This window comes from Meles meles, chromosome 8 (assembly GCF_922984935.1).
Source record: "Meles meles chromosome 8, mMelMel3.1 paternal haplotype, whole genome shotgun sequence".
NCBI lineage: Eukaryota > Metazoa > Chordata > Mammalia > Carnivora > Mustelidae > Meles > Meles meles.
The window spans coordinates 6,735,217-6,755,906 of NC_060073.1; the positions used below are offsets into that span (position 1 = coordinate 6,735,217).

The window sequence follows — 20,690 nt, forward strand, 5'->3', positions numbered from 1 at the left end:
GTCAACGTCCTCGAGCAAAGCCTTCTCAGAAGTGGGAACGTAAGCGAAGCACAAAGCAGATGTACACTTCAGCCAACAAAGTCCAGCTTCGCAGAATCAGAAAGTGCGAACTGAAACATGGAGATGCTGAATTTGCCTTCCAACCAGCAGAGATAAGCTCCAAAATGTCAGGGCAGGGCTGCCGGGAACTGCCGCTGTTGGCGGGCTGGGGAAGCCTGAGGTGCCCTTCCTAAAGACCGGCCCTTTGCAACCTGAGTCCTAAAGCCCAGAAGCCACAAAAGAAAAACGTTAATAAATAACTGTATTTGAAACCCTGAGCAGCCAATTTTTAGCATGAAACATAAAATCAGAATCAATGACAACAGGAAAGTATTTTTAGTACAAGTGACAAAGGGGTCATTTCTACAGGATGTAATGCCCTTCACCATCCGCAGGCACACAGCCCGATGGAAACAGAAGTCCGAACTACAGTGAAATCTATTTTCACTTAACAACCAAATTTAAGAACACAGTGTTGGTAAAGGTGTCGACGGGAACAAGTTAACCTCCATGTCCATAAGCAGGCAGTGCCCATCGCGTTGAGAAAAGACACTCGGGCCGTGACCCAGAATCCTCCTGTAAGGAAAGCTTCCCTCAGGGGCCCAGCTGCCCATGTACACAAAGAACCAGGCAGACCGATACTCAATATAGATTTATACACAGTAAAAATTGCTGCAACCATCTAATTGTTCCCCAAAAGGGAAACGGGTCATTTGACCATGGACCATCACACAGATGTGCAAAAGCCCAGAGCAGACCAATGAGAAAGCTCTGCGGCGAGCTCCTCGAGGTACTGCTGCTAACTGAACAGTCCCAAGGACAGGACAGGGTATGGTACAGCGGGATCTCCACAGTGAAATACCTACCCGGGCTTGGCCACAGTACTGGCCCTGTGGGAAGGGAGCCTGGGGGTTAGAGAAAGATGTCACTCTCCCTCCTCCACAGGGTTTGAATTTTTAACACATGCAGGTTATTACTTTCAACATTTTTTACACCTTGAAAGAAATCAGAACAAAACCAGCAGAGCCTTGTCCTGGGAGGTCAGCACCGAGGAGGGGCGGGGCCTTGCAGTGACAGACAGCTGGTCACACTACAGTTTCATCAACAGAGGAGTCGGGGGACAGTGCACCGGATTACCCCAGAGGCTAAGGGGGCAAAGATAAGGCTGCCAGGCCAGATCCTGGGCCTTCGGATTCCCAGTGTTGAGCTTTCCAGGACCCTATTAGAGCCGGGTTCCCACCTGTGCTCCTGGCACTTGGTGGCTTCTGAGAGCGGCACGTAATGTACTCGGCAAGAAAGCAGCGGGGGGCAGTGCTGAGCAGAAGGCTGGAGAGGACGCGGACTGTGCGCGCAGAGCCCAGTCCTTTCCACTTAGCATCAGAAATGCCTACAGACGGATGCCAGGGGAGATTTCAACAGACCAAACCAACTAACCAACAAGATACAGTTAAATGCTGCTTCTTGCACAGGTCACGACTGCTGTCCTAGAATAGTTTGTTTTTCAACCTGCTTAGGGGAAAGGGCACCAGGAGAAGACTCTTTTGAGTCTGTTGGGTCCATTCTTGTTTTGTGCTAAATGGACAATCCCAGACCCAGACGGCACAGAGAGGGAGAGCTGGCGTGTCGTGCTGTCCCAGAGGGGCTGTGAGGGCCTGGAGCTTCCTTAAAAAACATACTTCGGTAGTTTTTTGTTTGTTTGTTTTTTAAGAGTTATACGAAAAGACAGCAAGTAAAGATAACCCAGTATTCAGGATGATGGTTAAGTTGGCCCAGAGGGAGGAAGGGAGATGGCAGGGGGATGGCCACATGGGCAGAAGAAGCTACCGTCTAAAGTCCCAGTTTTCATACTGAACAGAAGATCCAGAAGTCTTACTACATTATTAAAAACATGGAAGCAAATAAAAGAGCCATGTTATGTCATGAACCAAAGATTAACCCAGTTTTGTGTACTTGAGTTCCAACAGGGAGAGAATATTCTTGCCTTAAGAGGAATAGCAGAACCTCCACTTAATATGTTTGAAAACATAATGAACAGTGACAGTCATCAATAGTCGCTGTTATTTGATTAGAAACAACAGAAACTGGAGGCTAAAAACCGTAGAAACAGGTTATGTGGATGATCGTGGAGACACTAGTATTGACCTAGAACAAAACAAAGATAGTATTTACTCAGTAAAAGTTTGACATTTCAAGTTTATAATTAACTTAGATCTACTCCTAAGTTGGATTCCTAAGTCCTTAAATGGTGACGAGTACTTATTATAACCGTGGGAGTACATACACGTTTAGATACTAAAGAAAAAGTAATCAGAAGCAAAACCAACAGACTTAGTTCCTACTAGACTTGGTATATGAATGTTTTAAAAGTCCTTGTGTGATATACTTCTTGCACCAACAATAAAAGGAATAAACCAGACTAAGTTTGACAGTCGTAACTGGCAAAAAGCTTACCTTCTGAAGTGAAGAATTCGTGATTGTTAATGAAACTCAATATGGAATTTCACACAGTAAGTGGTCAAAGAGGAAAAGGCAGAGAGTAAAATCAAGTGGTAAAATAAACTAACCAGTAAGTTCAAAAACAGGGATTAAGAATACGGAAATACTTCTCAAAGTAGAAATAAACAGTTCCTAACATTGGACTTGGCAATGATTTCTTGGACAGGACACCAAAAGCAGAGGTAACAACAGTAAAAAAAGATAAACTGGACAGAAGTTACAAACTCTGGGCATCGAAGAACACCATCGGCAGACTCAAAAGGCAACCTACGCAATGGGAGAAAATACTTGTACATCACAGATCCAATAACGGGTTAATATCTAAAATATTTCAAGAACTAAAATCAGTAACAGTAACAACCCAGTTTAAAAAAAAAATGGGCAAAGAACCTGAAAGATACTTCTCCAACCAAGACATTCAGATGGCCAACAATCCTATAGAAAGATGCTCCCATCACCAATCATTACAGAAACGCACATCAAAACCTAAGGAGACACTTCACACCAAGCGGGACGGCTGCTATTTCAAACAACAGAGACCAAGTGCCTGCAACAAAGTGGAAAACCCGAATTCTTGCAGACGGCTGGGGCTGTGCAGTGGGGGCCGTTACTACCGCAGCTCCTCAGAAATACAAACTAGAAATTCCGTATGATGCAGCAATCCCCCGCCTGGGTGTGTCTCTGAAAGAAATGAACGCAGGGCTTCAAAAGGTTATTTGTACACCCGTATTCACAGGAGCCATTACTTACAATAACCCAAAAGGTGGGCGCACCCCAAGCGTTAACCCACCGATAAATGTTATGTACCATGGAGTACGTTTCCACTCTCTCTATGCCCAACACGGGGCTCCAACTCACGACCCCGAGATCAAGAGCTGTATGTTGTGCGACTGAGCCAGCCCGGCGCCTGTGTTTCAGCTCCGAAGCAGGAAGAAAATGTTGACACCTGCTGTAACACCGGTGAGCCCTGAGGATATTTGGCCAAGTAAGATACGCCAGTTGCGAAAAGAAATACTTTGTGATTCTACTTAACACAAGGTGCCTAGAGTACTCCAGCTCGTAGAGACAGAGAAATAGAACACCGGTTACCAGGGGCTAAAGGGAGAAGGGAATGGGGAGTTAACAGAATTTCAGTTTTGCAAGATGAGAAAGTTCTAGAGATTGGTTTCACAACAGCACACTGAACTCTACTGAACCATGCACCCTGAACTTAAAAATAACTAGGAGAGATTTTGTTAACGTGTATTTTACCACTATTTAAAAAAAAAGTTATAATAAACAAAACTGCAAAAAACCTGGTAATAGCAACTGTGTAGGGAAATGGATACACTCACGGGAGGCAACGTACGCTTTCTGGAGAGTGTCTGAGCCTGCCAAGAGTTGTATAACCAGGAACGCTCACGCACCAGGCAACGGCACTCTGGGGAACAGACGGGGCACGAAATTCAGAGAGAGCCTCACAGCAGGCGCCACCTGAAACAGTCAAAACCCTGCTTACAACTTAGGGCTTGACTACACGTCCAACAGCAGCACCACCGTGGGGACAAAATAATGCAGTTGTTCCTTTGCTCTTTTTTGACGTCGTGGACCTCTTCAGCTGTACATACATACATACATACTGACACAGTTTGAGCATTCACAGGCTTCTAGAAGCCCATGTGGCCTTCTTCAGATTTCACTTACTTGACAGAGAGACAGCGAGAGAGGGAGAACACAAGCAGGGAGAGTGGGAGAGGGAGAAGCAGGCTTCCCCCCCGAGCAGGGAGCCCGATGTGGGGCTCCATCCCAGGACCCTGGGATCATGACCTGAGCAGAAGGCAGCCACTTAACGACTAATGTGGCATTAACGGAGAAAAAGCCTCTTCCAATGTATCTGTGAACCCTGCTGATGCAGGGAGAGGTGCATGAAAACAAAATTAAAGGCAAAACCAGAACAGACCAGAATATGCACACTGATGGTTGTTACATAAAAGGCTCAGAGCAAGGCGGACAGGTGCCTAGAGGGCAGGGAGAGGGAGCAGGACCCAGGGGCTGAGCCCGGGCAAGAAAGAGAGGAAGGCAGCACTGCAAATGCCTTGTGCCCCACACACACGTGCCTTTACCGCCCTGTCACACTCACCCGAGGGAAGCGGGCTTGGGGGGTGGGGTTGGGGTTAAGTAACTCGTTCTGGTTCGTAAAGCCGCCCAGTAGCCAGGTCAGTAGAACCCAGATCTATCTTTATGCACTTGCTTTTGAGCCGCCCCCCCCCCCCAGTAGGGGGGGGGTTGCCGTAAGTTCAAAACAGAACGGCGGAACAGGGAGCCATGGGGAAGCAACCACCAGGACCCCACCAGGAGACAATACCTGCCTGTCCCCACGGTCTTCTCCAGTGAACTGTCCCATCCGGACAACCACCCTCGTGGCCAACAGGACTCTGCTACTCACGCTGTCAAGGAGCCCCAGGGAGGCCGGCACGGGGCGGGGAGCAGCTTGGGGGGCTCTGAGCAGGCAGCAGCCATGCCCCCCAATCCCACCAGCACAATGAACTCCGGCTGCAGTACACGTTTAAATGTAAAACAAATGAACCATGAGCACCACAACAGAGAATATTTAGGTACTTCGGGGGTGGGAGAGATCCAAGCACAACGCCAAGTACAGAAACCGTGAAGAGCTCCTATCTGAAACTAAGGAAGTAAAATGAAAGGCCATCTGCAAACCAGGAAGAATATTTGCAATAAACTAGGTTATTAATGTCTTTAATACATAAGTGCCTTTACAAAACCACCAACAGAAAATGAACCAGAAAGCTGAAGCGTGTGTGCATACGTGTGCACCCACACACACACACACACACACACACCACTACAAATGGCCAATCCAAGCTTTGCGCAGTGGCAGTATCGTAGCCAATGAGGTTATCCGAGGTGCGATTATTGCTAATTGAAACAAATGGCCAATCCACACAGATGTTGAGCCTCAGCCGCAGCGAACAAGGCTCCCAGCCCCAGTAGAGTAGCCTGGACACCCCTGAGGATTACCGTGGCGATACCCGTTCTGTGGAGAACAGTGGAGAACAGCGAGAAAACAGATCTAGGAAACCCCTCCCAGGAGGGCGATATTTACACCACAAGTGAACCTAAAGTCCTATGTCGGACATTGTGATTTCATACATTCATGCCGAGAAACCAGCCCAGATGTGAGGAAGTGGGAGCTACAGGGACGGTCATCACAGCTTTACTTCCTGAGAGAAAACAAAGAACAAGCAGAAAATAATTCATGTCCTCTGAAGGAGACTGTTTCAACTGACAGAGCCGCACAATGGGTTCCGTCACCACCACAAAAGATGCCTCGAGACAGGGAAAGATGTTCACTATATAAGTGAAAGGAGCTGCAGAACAGTTTACAGTATAATTCCATTTTTGTGGGGAAAAAAAAAAAAAAGCATATCCTAGAGGAAGAAAAAAAAACCCTCTAGAAGCAACTATGCCAGTAACAGATAACTGAGAATTTTGTGGGTTTTTTCCAATTATATTGGTAACCCCCTAGATAAGCCCTTCTTCTACATGAGAACTTAGCTGAGAGTTAGTGGGAAGGCGGTACAGAGCTTCGAGGCCGGAGGAGGGGGGGCGCAGCAGAGCAGGCCACAAGGTAGTGGGGGGGGGGTGGACACACGACACCTCCCCCCCCCCCCCCAGTCAAGCCCACTGTCCCCAGGACTTAACATCTTCCCATCTTTTTATTTTGGGTTGTTTTGCTCCCTTTGCCTCCCTCATGCCCCTGCCAGGCCGCATCAGTGTGTCGTGCTACACGGAAGCGCCGCAAACACACCAGCAGCCCTGCTTCGTTTCATACCAGCACCGCCCAGTAAAGAGCACCGCCCGAGACCAGAGGTTCCCATTTCCTCCAAAGACTTAGTGACCCAGAGAGGCGAAGTTCGAAACGTCCTACTAGTCCCTTAATGCCACAGTCAAGGACCCCAACCAAGGGCAGGTGACAAGGCGGAAGAGGGGGCCCTTTCTGTCCCATGCCTTCTGGGGGGCCAGCCAGTCCTGCAACTCTGTCCAGCCAGGGCGCCCCCCCCCCCCAGGCGCCTCCACCCACAGCTACTCCCAGGCTGGAGTCCTTTTTCCTAGGACTTCCGAACACGCTTCTTGTCGTCCTTACGCCCCATTACTTTTACTTTGCACCAGATCACCGTTTTCTACCTGGTGGGTTTCACTGTACCCTCTACAGCCTGTGGGAGCTCAGAGTGAAAGCTCCACTTTATGCTCTAGAACGCAAACTTATCAGCGAAACTCACCAATGCGCTCACCCACACCTGCAACCCAGCCCACCTGCCCAGAGCATAAAGGCAGAAAAGAACAGGTAGAAACCTCCCCTTTCACCAGCCACCTCAGGGGCTCCTGGATTGGAAGGCGGCTATGAGGCAGGGGACTCAGCCCGCAGCTGCCTGCTCTCGGCCACCACCACACATGTACAGCCTCATGGAAATTCTTCATCTGCCCGCGCAGTTGCTAGGAAACGGTGACATTTAGGAAGGCCATTTATAGCAGTTACCCTCAAGGCTGGAAGCAAGAGTTTTGTCATCATATAAAAAAAGAGAAACCAGTTTGGAATAAAGGGCAGGGCGGATGGGGGAGGGCTGGAGTAAAAAAGCAGAGAGAAGGGGTCAGTAAGAAAGGAGGCCTAGATTGTTCTACGCAGATCAGGAACCAGAGTGGCAAGCAGGGAAAGACCCTCAAATCTGAACACCACAGCCCCCACTCACAGCAGAGCCTTGACCTCCCCAACAGGCCACTTCCTCCTCCCCAGCATCCAACTCCAGGTTCTCAGTAACAGACACAGCCGGGTTCTTGAGGACCCACAAGCAGCCCAGCACACCCACGGACTGCCAAGGCTAGTCCCACAGCTGCTCTCCCTTGCAGAGGTCACAGCGCTCACCTGGCCCTAGTTCAGGTCTTGCCTCCCCTTTCAAAGGCAGGTTTCCCTTTCGGCTCCCTCCAGAACAAACTCTGAAGGGGCTTGGCAGCAGTTTCTATTCTGAGCCCAACGTTTGTCTCCCGTGAGGCAAAACCTTAGGGCCTGATGGTAAAGGCACCAACAGCAGCAGCTCCCCGCAGGGAGCTACTCCCCCCGCCCCAGGGTACACACACCAAGGCAGTCCCCGGGGCAAACAGATTCCAACAGCCCCTACTCATGCCCCCTGCATAGCCCTGGCTGCTTCACATAGTACACAACCGAACCCACTCTCACGTCACCCAACAAAGCCAAACCAAACTCTTTAGGACTAGAGAATGATGGGCTTAGACCCACACCCCAGATCCATTCCAGCCTCCCCAAAACCACAAACATTACACATTGTAGACTGTTTCCCCTCAACAAAAGAATGACAGGCCCCCTTTCTGACAATGCCATTTGGAAATCTCACCAGTTCAAGTTCCAGGATATTACGAAGTAGCCCCCAGGACCGTGACACTGACCTTCACCACTCGAAGGTTCAGCATCACATTTTGCGCCACCATCAGACACTCCCTAAGGTGAGCAGAGCGCCCAAAGCCACCCACCAGGCTGCGGAGCACTCAGGACACCCCGTTCTGTTTGAGGTTACCACACTCCATGACCTCAATAACTTAACGCTCAAGAGCAAATCCCAGCATAAATCTACAGTCAGAACACAGTCAATTTCACAGGTAGCTTGGTTTACATTCAAGATGAAGGTCAACACACATAACATAGCAATACAACATTTCTGAGTTTAGAACTCCAACCTTTATTTGTGCTGTGAGGGGGGAAGAAAACGGGTTAGTGATCATGTACATGATGCAACAGGACTAGTTCTTACGACGGAGGTAACAGGATACGTGAACCGACACACCCAGAAGTATTTCCCCATACACGCATGACTAATGCGCTTTCAATTCCTAGGACACCAATTTCGTTGTACCAAAGTCACCAATTAAAAACTGGACTAACAGATTCTTAAACATTAAAAAAGGACCCAGAAATCCCAAAGGCAGTTAAGTATGGGGGAGTTTAAATTTTAAGTGAAACTGGAGAAGAGGCACAGAGCAAAAGCCACAGGTTATTACCTCACCAAATCAAGATGCATCTCAGAAAACAATTATGAACCGTTTTTCCAGCTCTTTCTCTGCATTTTTTGAAAACAGACCACATCAAGTCCAAGTCCCTCCCCGCCCCATTTTATTTCCCAAATTGCTTTTGACTTGATACTTTCCCCTCAAGCACTCGATCAACTTAAAAAGCACATTAAAGATACAACCGATGAACTCCAACCTTCTCAAGGGTACATGGATTGTTTGCTACCAAATATACAGTTACAGAGACCACAAAAACGTTGTTACAAGAACTAAGGTTAATAGCAACAATTTTTACTGCCGTTAATAGACCACAAAAAGGAGAGATTTGTTTATAAGAAAGTTCTGAAAGTCACTGCATTTTCACTTTGCTCAGAATTTTCAATCACAGAATCTTAGCGAATAGAATATAAACCCATTAAGAGTATACCTTAAGAGCACACCGAACTTTTAAACTTACTTAAAATTTAAGTACATTTTGGGCAGCCTTTTGAAGTCTTATCCTAAGATTTCTAGCTCCAACAGACCGCTCACCTTCACATAAACCATTGTTAACAGCCAGAGGCAGAGAAGCTGGCATTCATCAGCTGTTTTCTTACCCCCTTCATGTAACTGAGTTGAATTCCCATTCAATTACAGCTTGTCAGTCTTCCCCACCTTGCAGAGCAAAACAATTTTGCTTTTCCTGCACTTAAGATTTCTAAAGGACTTTTAAGTTTCTAAGCGATGTTTGTGCTCGTCCCCACCTTGCAGAGCAAAACAATTTTGCTTCCTTCCCGGCATTTAGATTTCTAAAGGACTTCAGTTTCTAAGCAATGTTTTTGCTTCCAAAGAGTCTATTTTACTAATATTACCAATTTTCTTTGCCCTGTTGTCTAGATTCCCCAGAGCTCTACTTGACCTTTTTGCCAGAATTCCCTTCAACCCACATTGCCCACCTCACCCACCCAACCCTCTCCCAGTCCTCACCCCCTCCTCCTCCCAGTACCAATGTCAAGCTTTGCCCCACCCCACCCCTCAGGGTCCTCCCACTTGGTAACACTCAAACTTTAAAAAAAAAAACCCAGAGGACTCTATCACTAATATACCCCGACTATTCCCTTTGCTTAGTTACCTGCAATGCAATTGCAACGCCCATACGACACCCGCCATTTTTAACAGAATTTGACCACAACCAACTTACATCCCCAAGACTGGAGCATCAATAACCCCCCTCCCCCAAATTTGCCAGTATGCTTCATTAGAGTATCGCTTAAGGCATTTCCAACCTGAACATTTTCCCAAAATACTGCTTAGACCATCACACTAATTCCTCCAACCAAGGCACAGGCAGGTGGGCGGGTGAGAGGGTCACTGGGCTCCCATCTGCATGATTCATCTACAGGGCATCCCTCTGCGTTGTGGCACCTTAGAACGTCCTACAGCTTAAGAATCTTCTCGAAGCAAAGTTCGTAGCCCAGAACCAGTTCTGACTGGAGGCTCGATCTAGAAGATGTCGCATCTGAAAACCTCCACCGCGGGAGAGGAGGGGTGGTGCCTGCTGGCATTCAGAGGCCTGAAGTTGGTGCTCCTGGGTCAATCAAATCATTTCTGCGGATGGCCCGATGGATCTGCTTTGCACTTTTAATGACAGTCCCTCCATAAGCTCATCTGAAAACCTTAAGCGGCCTCCTGAATACAGGGCTTCCTGAGCAAGGCCTGGAAACGGGACACTGGAGAAACTTCCTCCTAAGCCTCTGGAAATTCAATCTGCAGGCATCAATATAGGCGGGCTCTCTCCTTCAGGGTCTCCCCTCCTGCACTGCTAGGACTCACACTGGCCAGGGGGCTCCAGTTCTCCTGGGTGCCATCTGATCACCACGATGAACACTACAGCAACAAACCATGGTCCATGAGGCATTCTGGAACCTTAAGCTGGTGCCGTTGCCTCAGGCCCCTCCAAGGTACCCATCTGCCGACCCCCCCCATCTCTGCAGGCAGAGACCCCCCCCCCCCACCCCAGAGTATCAGCAAGGAGGGTCTTTTTCCCCTTCACATTACCAACACAGCCGAATTTCTCAGGGCCTTTGGCAACTTTCCCAAGCTTACCACGTTACCAGAAGCCGTTATTTTAAACGAATGGATAACCTCGAGAAAGTTAAGAACAGAAGGGCCAGAGTGAGTTCACGGAAGTTAGCACCGAACCTAGAGGAAAAGTCCAAAGAGGAACACTGCCACCTGGAAAATAAAGTGTGGGTCAATTTCGTCTGTCCCAGCCTGTCTGACATCAGGCGCCACACCAATAACCGCTTAGATGGCACCTCACCACCTCTATCACTCCTGAGACCACCCACACCTCCAACAAGGGGTGTGGCCGAGCCCCCGTCCCAGGCCAAACCAGAACTACATACCACCCTGGGCCAGAATGGCCAGCCCCGCGAAGCTAGTTCAGTTTCCACAAGACCAGGCCTCATCCCCAGGCGGGGTCGCAACCCTCTGGAAAAAAAAGGGGGCTGCTGGCATTGCCAAGTTCAAGGTCTGCCCTCCCAGCCCACCTGCAGCTACACCCCACTGCCTGCCTTCCTGACCATTCTCCAGGTCTCAACTGCCCAGTTCCGCTTCCTCTACAGCAACGGTGGCAAAATCCTGTCTCCTCTTCCTTCTATCTGCCTTCCTCCTCCCCCACAAACCGGAGAACTTGGGGCCCACTGGAGCCACACACGGTGGTGCCCTCATAGAGCTTAGTTAAGTTGCCCTTCCCCAGAAAGAGGCGAAGGCCCAGCCAGAAGGGCCCTCCTCCCCTAAGTCACTGTGCAAATTACCAACGTACTCTCTTCACCACAGTTCCCCCAATTTCTAGCTTCTTCTCTAACCTTCCTTGGTCTTGTACCCCAACCCCCACCAGTCTCCTCCAACCCGGCCTCCCCCTGCATTTTTACCCCTGAGGCCCTGAACTAACCACCTCCTCCCTCCAAAACCACCCCAAGCCCGCGATCCTCCCTGTCGCTAACTCCTGACCGACAGGCCACAACTTTTGCTTTTATAGCCTTGTGCCGCGTCACTCGGGACACTGCTCAACGGGACGATTCCTCCACCGCCACGGGGGGAAAAAAGTCCCTCCCCCACCCTGCCCAAGGAGCCTCGGGCGGGTCCCCGTCTCCCCCCTCCTCCGCCTCCCCGGCGTCCGCCACCTGGATGTGCTTCGCGACACAGTGAAAAGATTTCAAGGTCACATTTGGGATGCGATTTCCGTGGGGGAGAAGCCCCCTTTTCCTCCTTGGAGGATGAGGGGGTGGGAACAGCACTCCCTGAAACGGGGGCGGGGGAGGCAGGGGGCGGGACGCGGGCTGGGGCCGCACTCCCGAGGGGCGCCGACCCGAAACGCTGGGGTCTTCTCAGGTCACCCCGCCCCGCACAAGTCCGAAAGAAGGGCCGGCTGGGAGTCTGGAAAATTCCAGGCGGCGGCGGCGGAGGAATCTCTGCAGAGGACGCATCACTCCGAGCGGTGGCGGGGTGGGGGCGGGGCGCCTGCGCGTGACTCCTCGGGCGGCGGCTCGGCCTCGTGAGCGCCGATGACGTCAGCGGCGCGGCGTGCAGCGGAGCGCGGGTGGGGGCGGGGCGGGGCGGGCCGGCGCGGAGCGCGGGTGGGGGCGGGGCGGGCCGGCGTGGCGGGGTTCGGGACCCTTCTGGGGGCAGCAGGGACTGTCCCCCCGGGTTGTCCGCGGGGAAGCGCGCCCGTAGCGTCTCTGCCTGAGAAGTGCAGCTGTGATTTACGTAGGACTGGAAATGGTTGGGGGCAAGTTGATTAAAACGTTGAGGCCCGTGAAGTTGCTGCTTGGTGGCTCGTGGGGAATGTGTTAAGGTTTTGTTGTTCCCTGTTACCAGGGGCCTGAAGGTTTGAAGTATTTCCCAAGGAAACTCTGCCCTGGGATAGGCCACTTGATGGTTTTTCTTGATGTACTAAGTGGAGATAAGTAGTTGCAAAACAGTGAGAGCAAAATCTTGTTTATGCGGAAAACAGTGCAGAACTGCACGGCTACGAGACCAAAAGGGTGGAGACATCCAACCGGTTTTACTTCTGCACTGGGAGGTGGGGAAAAGGGAGACAAAACAAAACCCTGCGTTCTGTCCAGGGCACTTTACAGCCTGTGATGGACCTCAAGGAGCCCGGTTTGATGACCTGGGGGCCCTGCCTGCTGGCTGCTTACATAGAACAGACCTCCAACCGGGTTTGTTTGCTTTTTAAGATTTTTATCATTTGAGAGAGAATCTCAAGCTGGCTCCACCCTGATCAGGGAGCCTGATGTAGGTTTTGATCCCATGACCTTGAGATCGGGACCCTGAGATCATTCCCCCACCCCCCAAGGCGGAAACCAAGAGTTAGATGCTTAACTGGCTGAGCCACCCAGGCACCCCCAACCTGGGGCTTCTAAAGCAGAAGCAAAATCAAACCCCTCAGACTCTCAGCCCCTCCAAGACCAGGGTCAGGCCAGGCCCGAGTACTTGGCAAGGCTTTTGGGAAGGGCAGTTGGCATCTCCCTTCCAGGGTGAGGGGGAACCACAGCTTGAGAACCCTGTGTGGTCCCTGTTCAGGCCCAGCCCCGCCCCCAGAAGTACCTGGTGGAAGGAGGACTTTGGTCAGATGAGAGAAGGCCCTCTTGGACCAACTCGCTGCCAGAAGGTCTCCTCCCAGAGCAACCCCCCCACCCCAAACAAAACCTTCCCTAACAATAGGTTCCCTTGACAACTGGGAGGAAACTGGGAAAGAATTGTTCTCCAGCCACAGTGAGAGGCAACGCCGCAGGTGGGGTTGGGCCCCTCCCTGTTGTTCTTGCCAAACATGCATCTCCGGTGACCCTGAGCACCCGAGACTGAGTCTGCGGGCAAGCCCGGGCTCGTTCACCCACGGCTGCTTCGCTGAACTCCTTCACCAGGGGAAGATTCTGGCAGCTGACGGTTCATCAAGATCTGCCCCCTCAGTTTTGTCCTGGCAACGTTTCCAGGGGTCGACTGGAGGGACTTGGCCTGAAAGAACAGTGTGGGAAGAGGGAATTACCTATGAGAATGTTCTAGAAGGCTGTGAGGCATGTATGATACTAAGCAAATTCTTTTCCTGCTGTGTCACAGTACCCAGGCTGTGGGGTCAGCCTTTTATTTATCTACAAGGCGCCGGAGCTGTGGTAGTCACTGCCCTGGGCGGCTTCCTGGGCCCAGCTTGAAGTCTTAGCTTGCTTTTCTCTCCCACTAGTCTAAAAATTACCCTCATTTACATATATCATTCCCAAGTCCCAGAAACAAACTTGCTTAGATTTTTTTGTTTCAAAAAAGTTTGGAGTAGGTGGAATTAGCAACAAAAAACATTAGGATTTTACAAAATTTAGGATTCTCCGTAACAAAAAGAACTAAAGCCCTTCTTTGTGCCTTTGTGTCTGGAGCCACTCTGGCCTCCCGCCCCATTTTCAAGGACAAAATGGCAGTTTCAGAGAGTCCTTGTTTAGAAGCTCTCCTGGCCTTCAGTTCACAGAGCTGGTTTTCTTTGGGAAAGGAATGTGCTTGAGAGAGGAGAGGAGGATAGTGTTAAAAAAGAAACAACCTATCTAAAACAGAGTCACCTGGGTGACTCGGTCCTTAGGCCTTTGCCTTCAGCTCAGGTCACGATCCCAGGGTCCTGGGTCCGGCTCCTGCTCGGTGGGAGGCCTGCTTCTCCCTCTCCCACTTCCCCTGCTTGTGTTCCCTCTCTCGCTGTGTCTCTTGGTCAAATAAATGAGATCTTTTAAATAAATAAATAAAATGGAGTCTCTTGTGGCAAGCCACACCAAGATTGAATACCTAACTTAATTGCTGCTTCAGACCAATCAGTCTGGAATTTCCCGATCAGCTCTGGTGAGGTAAGCTGTTTCATAAGGTCCCTTGGCTCTTCCCTCTAAAGAAAGGTGACCTTGCTTGAAACAATGTCTCTTTTGCTAATATCCTCCTTGTCATATCCTATTTCTGTCTGTGAAGCCCTTCTATTTTGTAGGGCGCCTTAGAGCTGTTTATCGGATGGAACACTGGCCTAAATGATGAATCGTGGAATATGGCCAGCTGGGTCTCTGCGTTTACTCAGTTGAATTTTATTTTTCAACAGTAGAAAACCACACAGAGATCCAACCCTGTCCTGCCTTGGGGGAAGGGAGGCAAGACAGTCTCACACTAAGGTGGACAAAGGAGGGCCCTGGGTTCTGCTTCTTTTTCTGCAAATAAGGCTAAAAATACCTCCACCCTGAGGGAGGAGGAGAGCAGGCCATGCGTCAGCAGATTTCTTTGGATCAAAACAAGCTGTTCCAGGAAAGGGCTGTAAACAGGAACTTGGATCTCTGGGTGGGGCCGAGGAGAGTGGGTGGCTGAAGCCTCGTCCTTCCTGGGCAGCGCACTTAGGAGCCCAGGGTTGGAGGGGAAAGTACAGGAAAGGGCCCGTTTGGCAACACCTGGATTTGTCAAGGTCAGGCACTTTTTCAAGGTCAGGCCTTTCTCACAGCCATGGCTATCTCCTCGTCTTGCTGTGAAACCGGTTCGGCTCTGTTTCCAAACACACACCAGCTAGGAAAGCATCCAGATTTCCTGCAGGAGTCCCTGGAAAAGGGAGAGAAGAAGGGCAAGAAACCGGTGGTACTTCAGGTTCACACCAAGGGCAGGGCAACTGGAGAACGTGCCAGAACCCCACTCCCATTCCCCACAGGTCCAGCTGCCAGGGTCACCTTGGCTGTCCACCCACAGGAGCCCCTGAGCCATGAGGCCCCTTGCCTCAGAGCCTGGGAGAGGAACCTGCAGAGTCACTGTGTGCTGGCTGGGAGCCCTTCCAGGCCTGCCTGGCCCTGCCTCACAGGCAGGATCCATAACCCGCCCCCACCCAGCCCCCAGCAGCCTCTGCGGCCCTGGCAGGAAGCTTGGCCTCAGCCTGGGCTCAGCCCGGCAGCCCCCGTCTCACAGTGTGGCCCTGGGCCCCCTCTTAACCTCTCCCGGACATTTTTTCTTGTTTCCGCTTCAACATTCTGACCGACATTGTTCTAGCTGGAAGTCCCTTTGCCCCGTGGCTGTCCGGCCTGGCTGGCCCTCCGCTGCTTCAGGCCTCTGCTCAGGGGTCACCTTCGCAGTGGGTCCTGGGACTTGAGCGTCTTAAGGGGGCCTGGGTTTCTGTCTGCTCCGCCCTCCGCCGGATCCCCAAACCCCCAGTCCCTGGCACGCGGCGGACCTCAGCCAATGTGTTGACAAAAGCATATGCTTTGTCAAGGTCACTCGGTCCACTGTGAGGCTCTCGACAAATATTTGTGGTATTGGCGGGCTGAAGGAAGGAAGTGGTGCCCAGTCAGAGCAGCCCCACAAACTCAATGGCAGGCCCGGACTTGGGGGCCTGTCCAGCCTGGACGCCCAGAGCAGAAGACAAGGAGGAAGGGCTTGGGGCTGCTCCCTGTGGCCCGGGTCCCAGCAGCTCACCCCGAACGTCTGGGGGAACCTGTCTGCGGTGGAGCCAGCAGAAGGCATTTGAGGGAGAGGGTGTCCGGGTACAGACTCCCTAGACCCTGGTTTAGAAGACCCGGAGGAGATGGACCTACCTACCTACATTTCAGACTCAAATTTTCTTAGCCCACATGGGCCGAAAGGCAGGCAGGCAGCCAGAGGCTAGGGGCGCAAGGAGGGGATCCCTAAGGCAGGAGAGGGTCCTTACATATTTGACCTAGTGTCCTGTCAGGGGACGGGGCCTGTGGGCTCTCAGTCCCTGATGCCCTTTCCTGAGGGCTCCCTGCCTGGAGCCAGACTTGGCACCTTGGCCACGCCTCCAGGAAAAGGCTTGGATGGTTAGTCCCTGACTCCTGGATTCCCGGCCACGTACGTACCCAGACCCCTGGCCACCCCAGCCCTACTGACCACTCCCTGCTTTCCCTGAGTCTTGCCTAAGCTGACCTTCTGCTTAGAGCTCGCCCTGCCCTTCTGCCAACTCTTTCGACAGCTCACGGTCACCTCCCTACGTCCCTATGTCCCGCAGCGGCTGCCCTTGAACCCGCACCAGATCCACCTGCCTCGGCCCCCCACGCTGAGCTCCCTGAGCAGAGGGAAGGCCTGTGGAACTAGGGACCTGGTCCCACAAGCCTTGTCTCCTTCGGCCCCTGCTGTGTCCTACCAGGGGCCCTCAGACTTCCTCAGCCTCCCTGTTGAGTCCCACTTGCATAGGCCTGTGCTCACCTTGCCAGCCTCTCCCCAAGCCCCATCCGCCAGGAAGCCTGGCAACAGTTGGGCAGTCTGGGCAGGGAGTTGGGGGACGTTGACATCCTACTAGGTTTGCACCGCCCCCTAGAAACCCTCTTCCTTCTCCCAGCTGCCTGTAGCCCCTAAGGCCAAGACCAAGACTCCACCAGAGCACTGGTCATTTACATTGACCTTGAACCTCTGAAGGAGCCTTTTCTACTCTGACCCCTGCCATGCCCCCAATCCCCCCCCCCCGTGGCACCTGGGAGCAAGGTGTACATGGCACCGGGCCATCTGCAGGTACAGCAGAAACCCTCCGAGTGGTGCCCCTGGCCACTGGAGGCTACTGACCTTGACCTTGAGGAAAGCCTGTGCTCTCACTGACCTAGAATATCCGCGATTCCCACCACCCTCACCACCGAATGCCAAGGTCAGATAGGCAGGGGACACAGAAGTCCGGAGGAAGAGCTGGGGCTATTATTAACCTCCCTCTTGCATATTGTACTTGTGACAAGTAGTTTAAAATAGCTGTCCGGCTGAGTCCGGCTGGGGGAGGCAGGTGCTGAGAGACAGCTGGAGGGGGGGGGGGGGTTGCTGCTGGGCTGGGGCCTAGGACAGTCAGCTTCTGCCCATCTCACCTCCTGGATTTCCCCAAATAGCCCTGGTTTTAAATATTTTGACTCAATTACCACGTCACAGAAAAACAAACAAATAAAAATTCAAAAAAACAAAAGCAGAATCTGTCTGGAGGACACGGATCCTGATCTTTGGAAAAAGTGGGTCCCCTCGCCAGTTGGTGCTCTTGGAGGTCCAGGACCCCCGACCATGGGCTGTAGGATTGTGGTGGCTGTCGGGAGTCAGGGCCCCTGCCCTGGAAGGAGGGACACATGCAGCACCCCACTATAGGCCCCACGGTTGGCCCCAGGTTCCAGATGATGGGGTCTGGGCGGGAAATGTGGGCTCACTGCCTCTGCGGTGGCGCTGGACCAGGAAAGGGCGGGCTCAGCTGCCCCCTTCTGGCCGTCGCTGGACCTGCAAGCAGTGACCTTGGCGGACTCTCCTGAATTCTGCACACCACTCCCCCTGCCAAATGGTCAAACTGGTGGGGGGGGGGGGTGTGAAAAAAAAAAGCAGTCAACCCTGGGGCTTGAAACTGAAGTCCTGCCCCAGGGCTAATGCTGCCAACCCTGTTCTGTGTGACGTCGGGGTAATCTGCCCGCCTTCTCTGATTGGGACGGGAAGAAAGCGTCAGGCGGCTCTAAAATGTCCTCGTTGCTTGGGAGGAGGAGCAGTGAGAGTCTGCCCCGAAGTCGAAGTCGCCCACTTCCCTTGGCTCAGGGCTGTGAGTGTCTGTCAGACGCAAGGTCACAGCCAGGTTTTGCGTGATGCCCCTGTTCTGCACCCCCCCCACCCCTGCCCATACCCTCTCCCTGTGAGAGATGCTCCTTTCATCTCTGTTATAGTGAACCTGTCAGGACTTCTCTCGAAAGCCTTCTGTGATCTCCGACTCTCTTCCCCATCTGTAGTCTGTTCCCTTAGTCTCCTGGAGCTCGGGTGTGGCTGGCTCATCCGTCAGGGACAATGAGCCTGTCTCAAGTGGCTTGTGATCCTGGTCATTTCCCATCCCCGGTGTCCCCTGCAAAGCTGCTTGGACATTGAGCTGACACCCTTGGGACAACTCAGTCACGGACTCTCTCAGGTCCTGGCGCAGGGGCATCCGGCACTGCTTGCTGACACGTGTCAGCGGCCCCAGACATGGTCCCTCCAGACGGTTCCTTTCCAGCTTGATCCGTGTGCCCTGAACCTGTGGCTTCTTGGACAGAGCGTGAAGGCTTCCCGGGTTGCCCTGCTGTATCCTGAGCCCAGCGGGGCTTCTGGCTTCCTGTGGGTGTCTCGATGCACCCTCCGGCTGCTGGCCCCTCTCCGGGCCGGATCTGCGGCGGCCTCCCAGCTGCGGCTGTGGCAGGAGCCACCTGCGCCTGACCAGCTGAAAAGCTGGCATTGGGGAGGCCGGCCGAAAGCTCCCCAATGCTGCAAGTGGTGGAGAATGAGCCAGAAGTGCCCCAGCCTCACAAAGGGTTGCCTATTTGCTTGTTCCCATGACCTCTGCTGTTCGAGTTCTGAAGCATTATGGGGTCAGGAGGTCCTGAAGACCCTGGACCCCTGTACTGACCACCCCCCTGACCTCTTGTGGTCCGGGGTCCTCTGGAGCCAGGTGCTGGCTGAGCCAGGCTGGGGGAGGGAAGCCCCAGTGCGAGCCAAAGGCAGCTGGTATCTTAAAACAGCAACCTTCGGTGCACTAAAAAGCCCCCCAAAAGGCCATTAGGGTGGTATTCGGGGTTGAACTGTGTCCCCTACAAAAAGATATGTTCAAGCCCCAACGCTTGGGACTGCCGCACGTGACCTTAGTTGGAAACAGCGTCGTTGCAGATGTAATTAAGATGAAATGGCCAAGGGCAGGCCCTAATCCCCGGTGACCGGTGTTCCTAGAAGAAGACGTGCACAGGGAGAAGCCGGGTGACGAGACAAAGGCAGAGACGGGATGTGTGCAGCCGCGAGCCAAGGACTGCAGAAAAGCACCCGAAGCCAGGAAGAGTGAGGAGGGAGTCCTCTGTAGCTTTCAGAGGGAGCACGGCTCGGCTGACACCTTGTTTGGGGACTTCTGGGCTCCAGAACTGAGAGGTGTTACATTTCCATCGTTTTAAGCTCCCCCAGCCCGTGGTACTCCCCGGGAACCTCCTGCGGGTCGAACAGAGAGAGATGCAGGACAGCGCCTTCTGGAACGTGGTCTTCAGGGACGAGTGAAGGAGCGAACCCCACACAGTCACACAGAGACGCAGCCCCACGGGCTGTTCCCGAGCATCACCCACAACCTCCTAAGCGGGGCTGACATCCTCACTTCACACACGACAAGCCGGGGCTCGCAGAGCAGACTCCCGGCCTCCCGGCGGTGGGGGGACCCGAGCTTGCTGACCGCTTCTCCGGCTCGGCAAGCAGGGGCCGCCTCTCGTTTGTGGATGTGTGCCACGCTCCGTGCTCTGCCCGTGGGCGTGGGAAGGAATCCTGACACGGGCCTCCCGTGTCTCCCAGGAGCCGGACGGGGAAGGTGTGGCTACCATCCCCATTTTAGAGATGAGGCAACAGAGGCCCAGACTCATGATGTAAGTTGCCGAGGGCTGCACAGCAGGGAGGAGGAGTCAGACACTGACCAGGGTGTTGGCGTCCAGGGGAGAAAGGTCTGATCCCTTTGAGGACAAGGACAAGGATGGGGGTCCTGCGGGTGCAGGGAATGCGTATTGGGATGCCAGGGTGGGAAGGCGGTTAAGGAGCGCTGAGCAAAGGCCCCCAGGTGGGGAGACTGTGGGGTATGTTCTAAAAACAAGGGGAGGGAGCCTGGGTGGCTCAGTGGGTTAAGTCACTGCCTTCGGCTCAGGCCATGATCCCAGGGGCCTGGGATCGAGTCCCACATCGGGTTTCTTGCTCCACAGGAAGCCTGCTTCTCTCTCCGCCTCTGCCTGCCTTTCTGTCTGCTCGTGAGTGTGAGCGCTCTCTCACAAGTAAATACATAGATAAATAAAATCTTAAAAAAAAAAAACAACCAAAAAAACCAAAAGAGGAAAACCAAAGGGAGCTGGCATGGCCGGTGGGCAGAGACCAAGCTAGCATTTGTGTGGATTGAAGCTGAAATAGTTCTAGGGCCTCTCTTTCAGAAAAATAATCTCCTAAATCCTTCTTTTGCGTATTTTACAAAACCATTGAACACACCGATGGCCAGACCCCAGGGTGCTCATGGGGGGAGGCAGTGGGAACCCCCCCGCCCCCCCACAGCGTGGGCAGCAGGCCTGCCTGGAGAAGAGGGGGCAGAGCGCCTCACAGAC

At 52.6% G+C, this 20,690-nt stretch overlaps 1 long non-coding RNA gene and 1 pseudogene across 1 annotated transcript; one reads left to right on the forward strand and one right to left on the reverse strand.

Annotated features, from left to right (window-relative positions):
- The first annotated feature begins 5,395 nt into the window (after positions 1-5,395).
- Positions 5,396-5,477, forward strand: LOC123950104 (annotated as a pseudogene).
- Positions 5,478-8,265: 2,788 nt separating this feature from the next.
- LOC123947999 lies at positions 8,266-12,006 on the reverse strand. Its single transcript, XR_006819902.1, has 2 exons — positions 11,001-12,006; positions 8,266-10,827 (listed from the first exon to the last, which is right to left on the reverse strand). It is a non-coding gene; the product is annotated as an uncharacterized LOC123947999 (long non-coding RNA).
- Between the last annotated feature and the right edge of the window lie 8,684 nt (positions 12,007-20,690).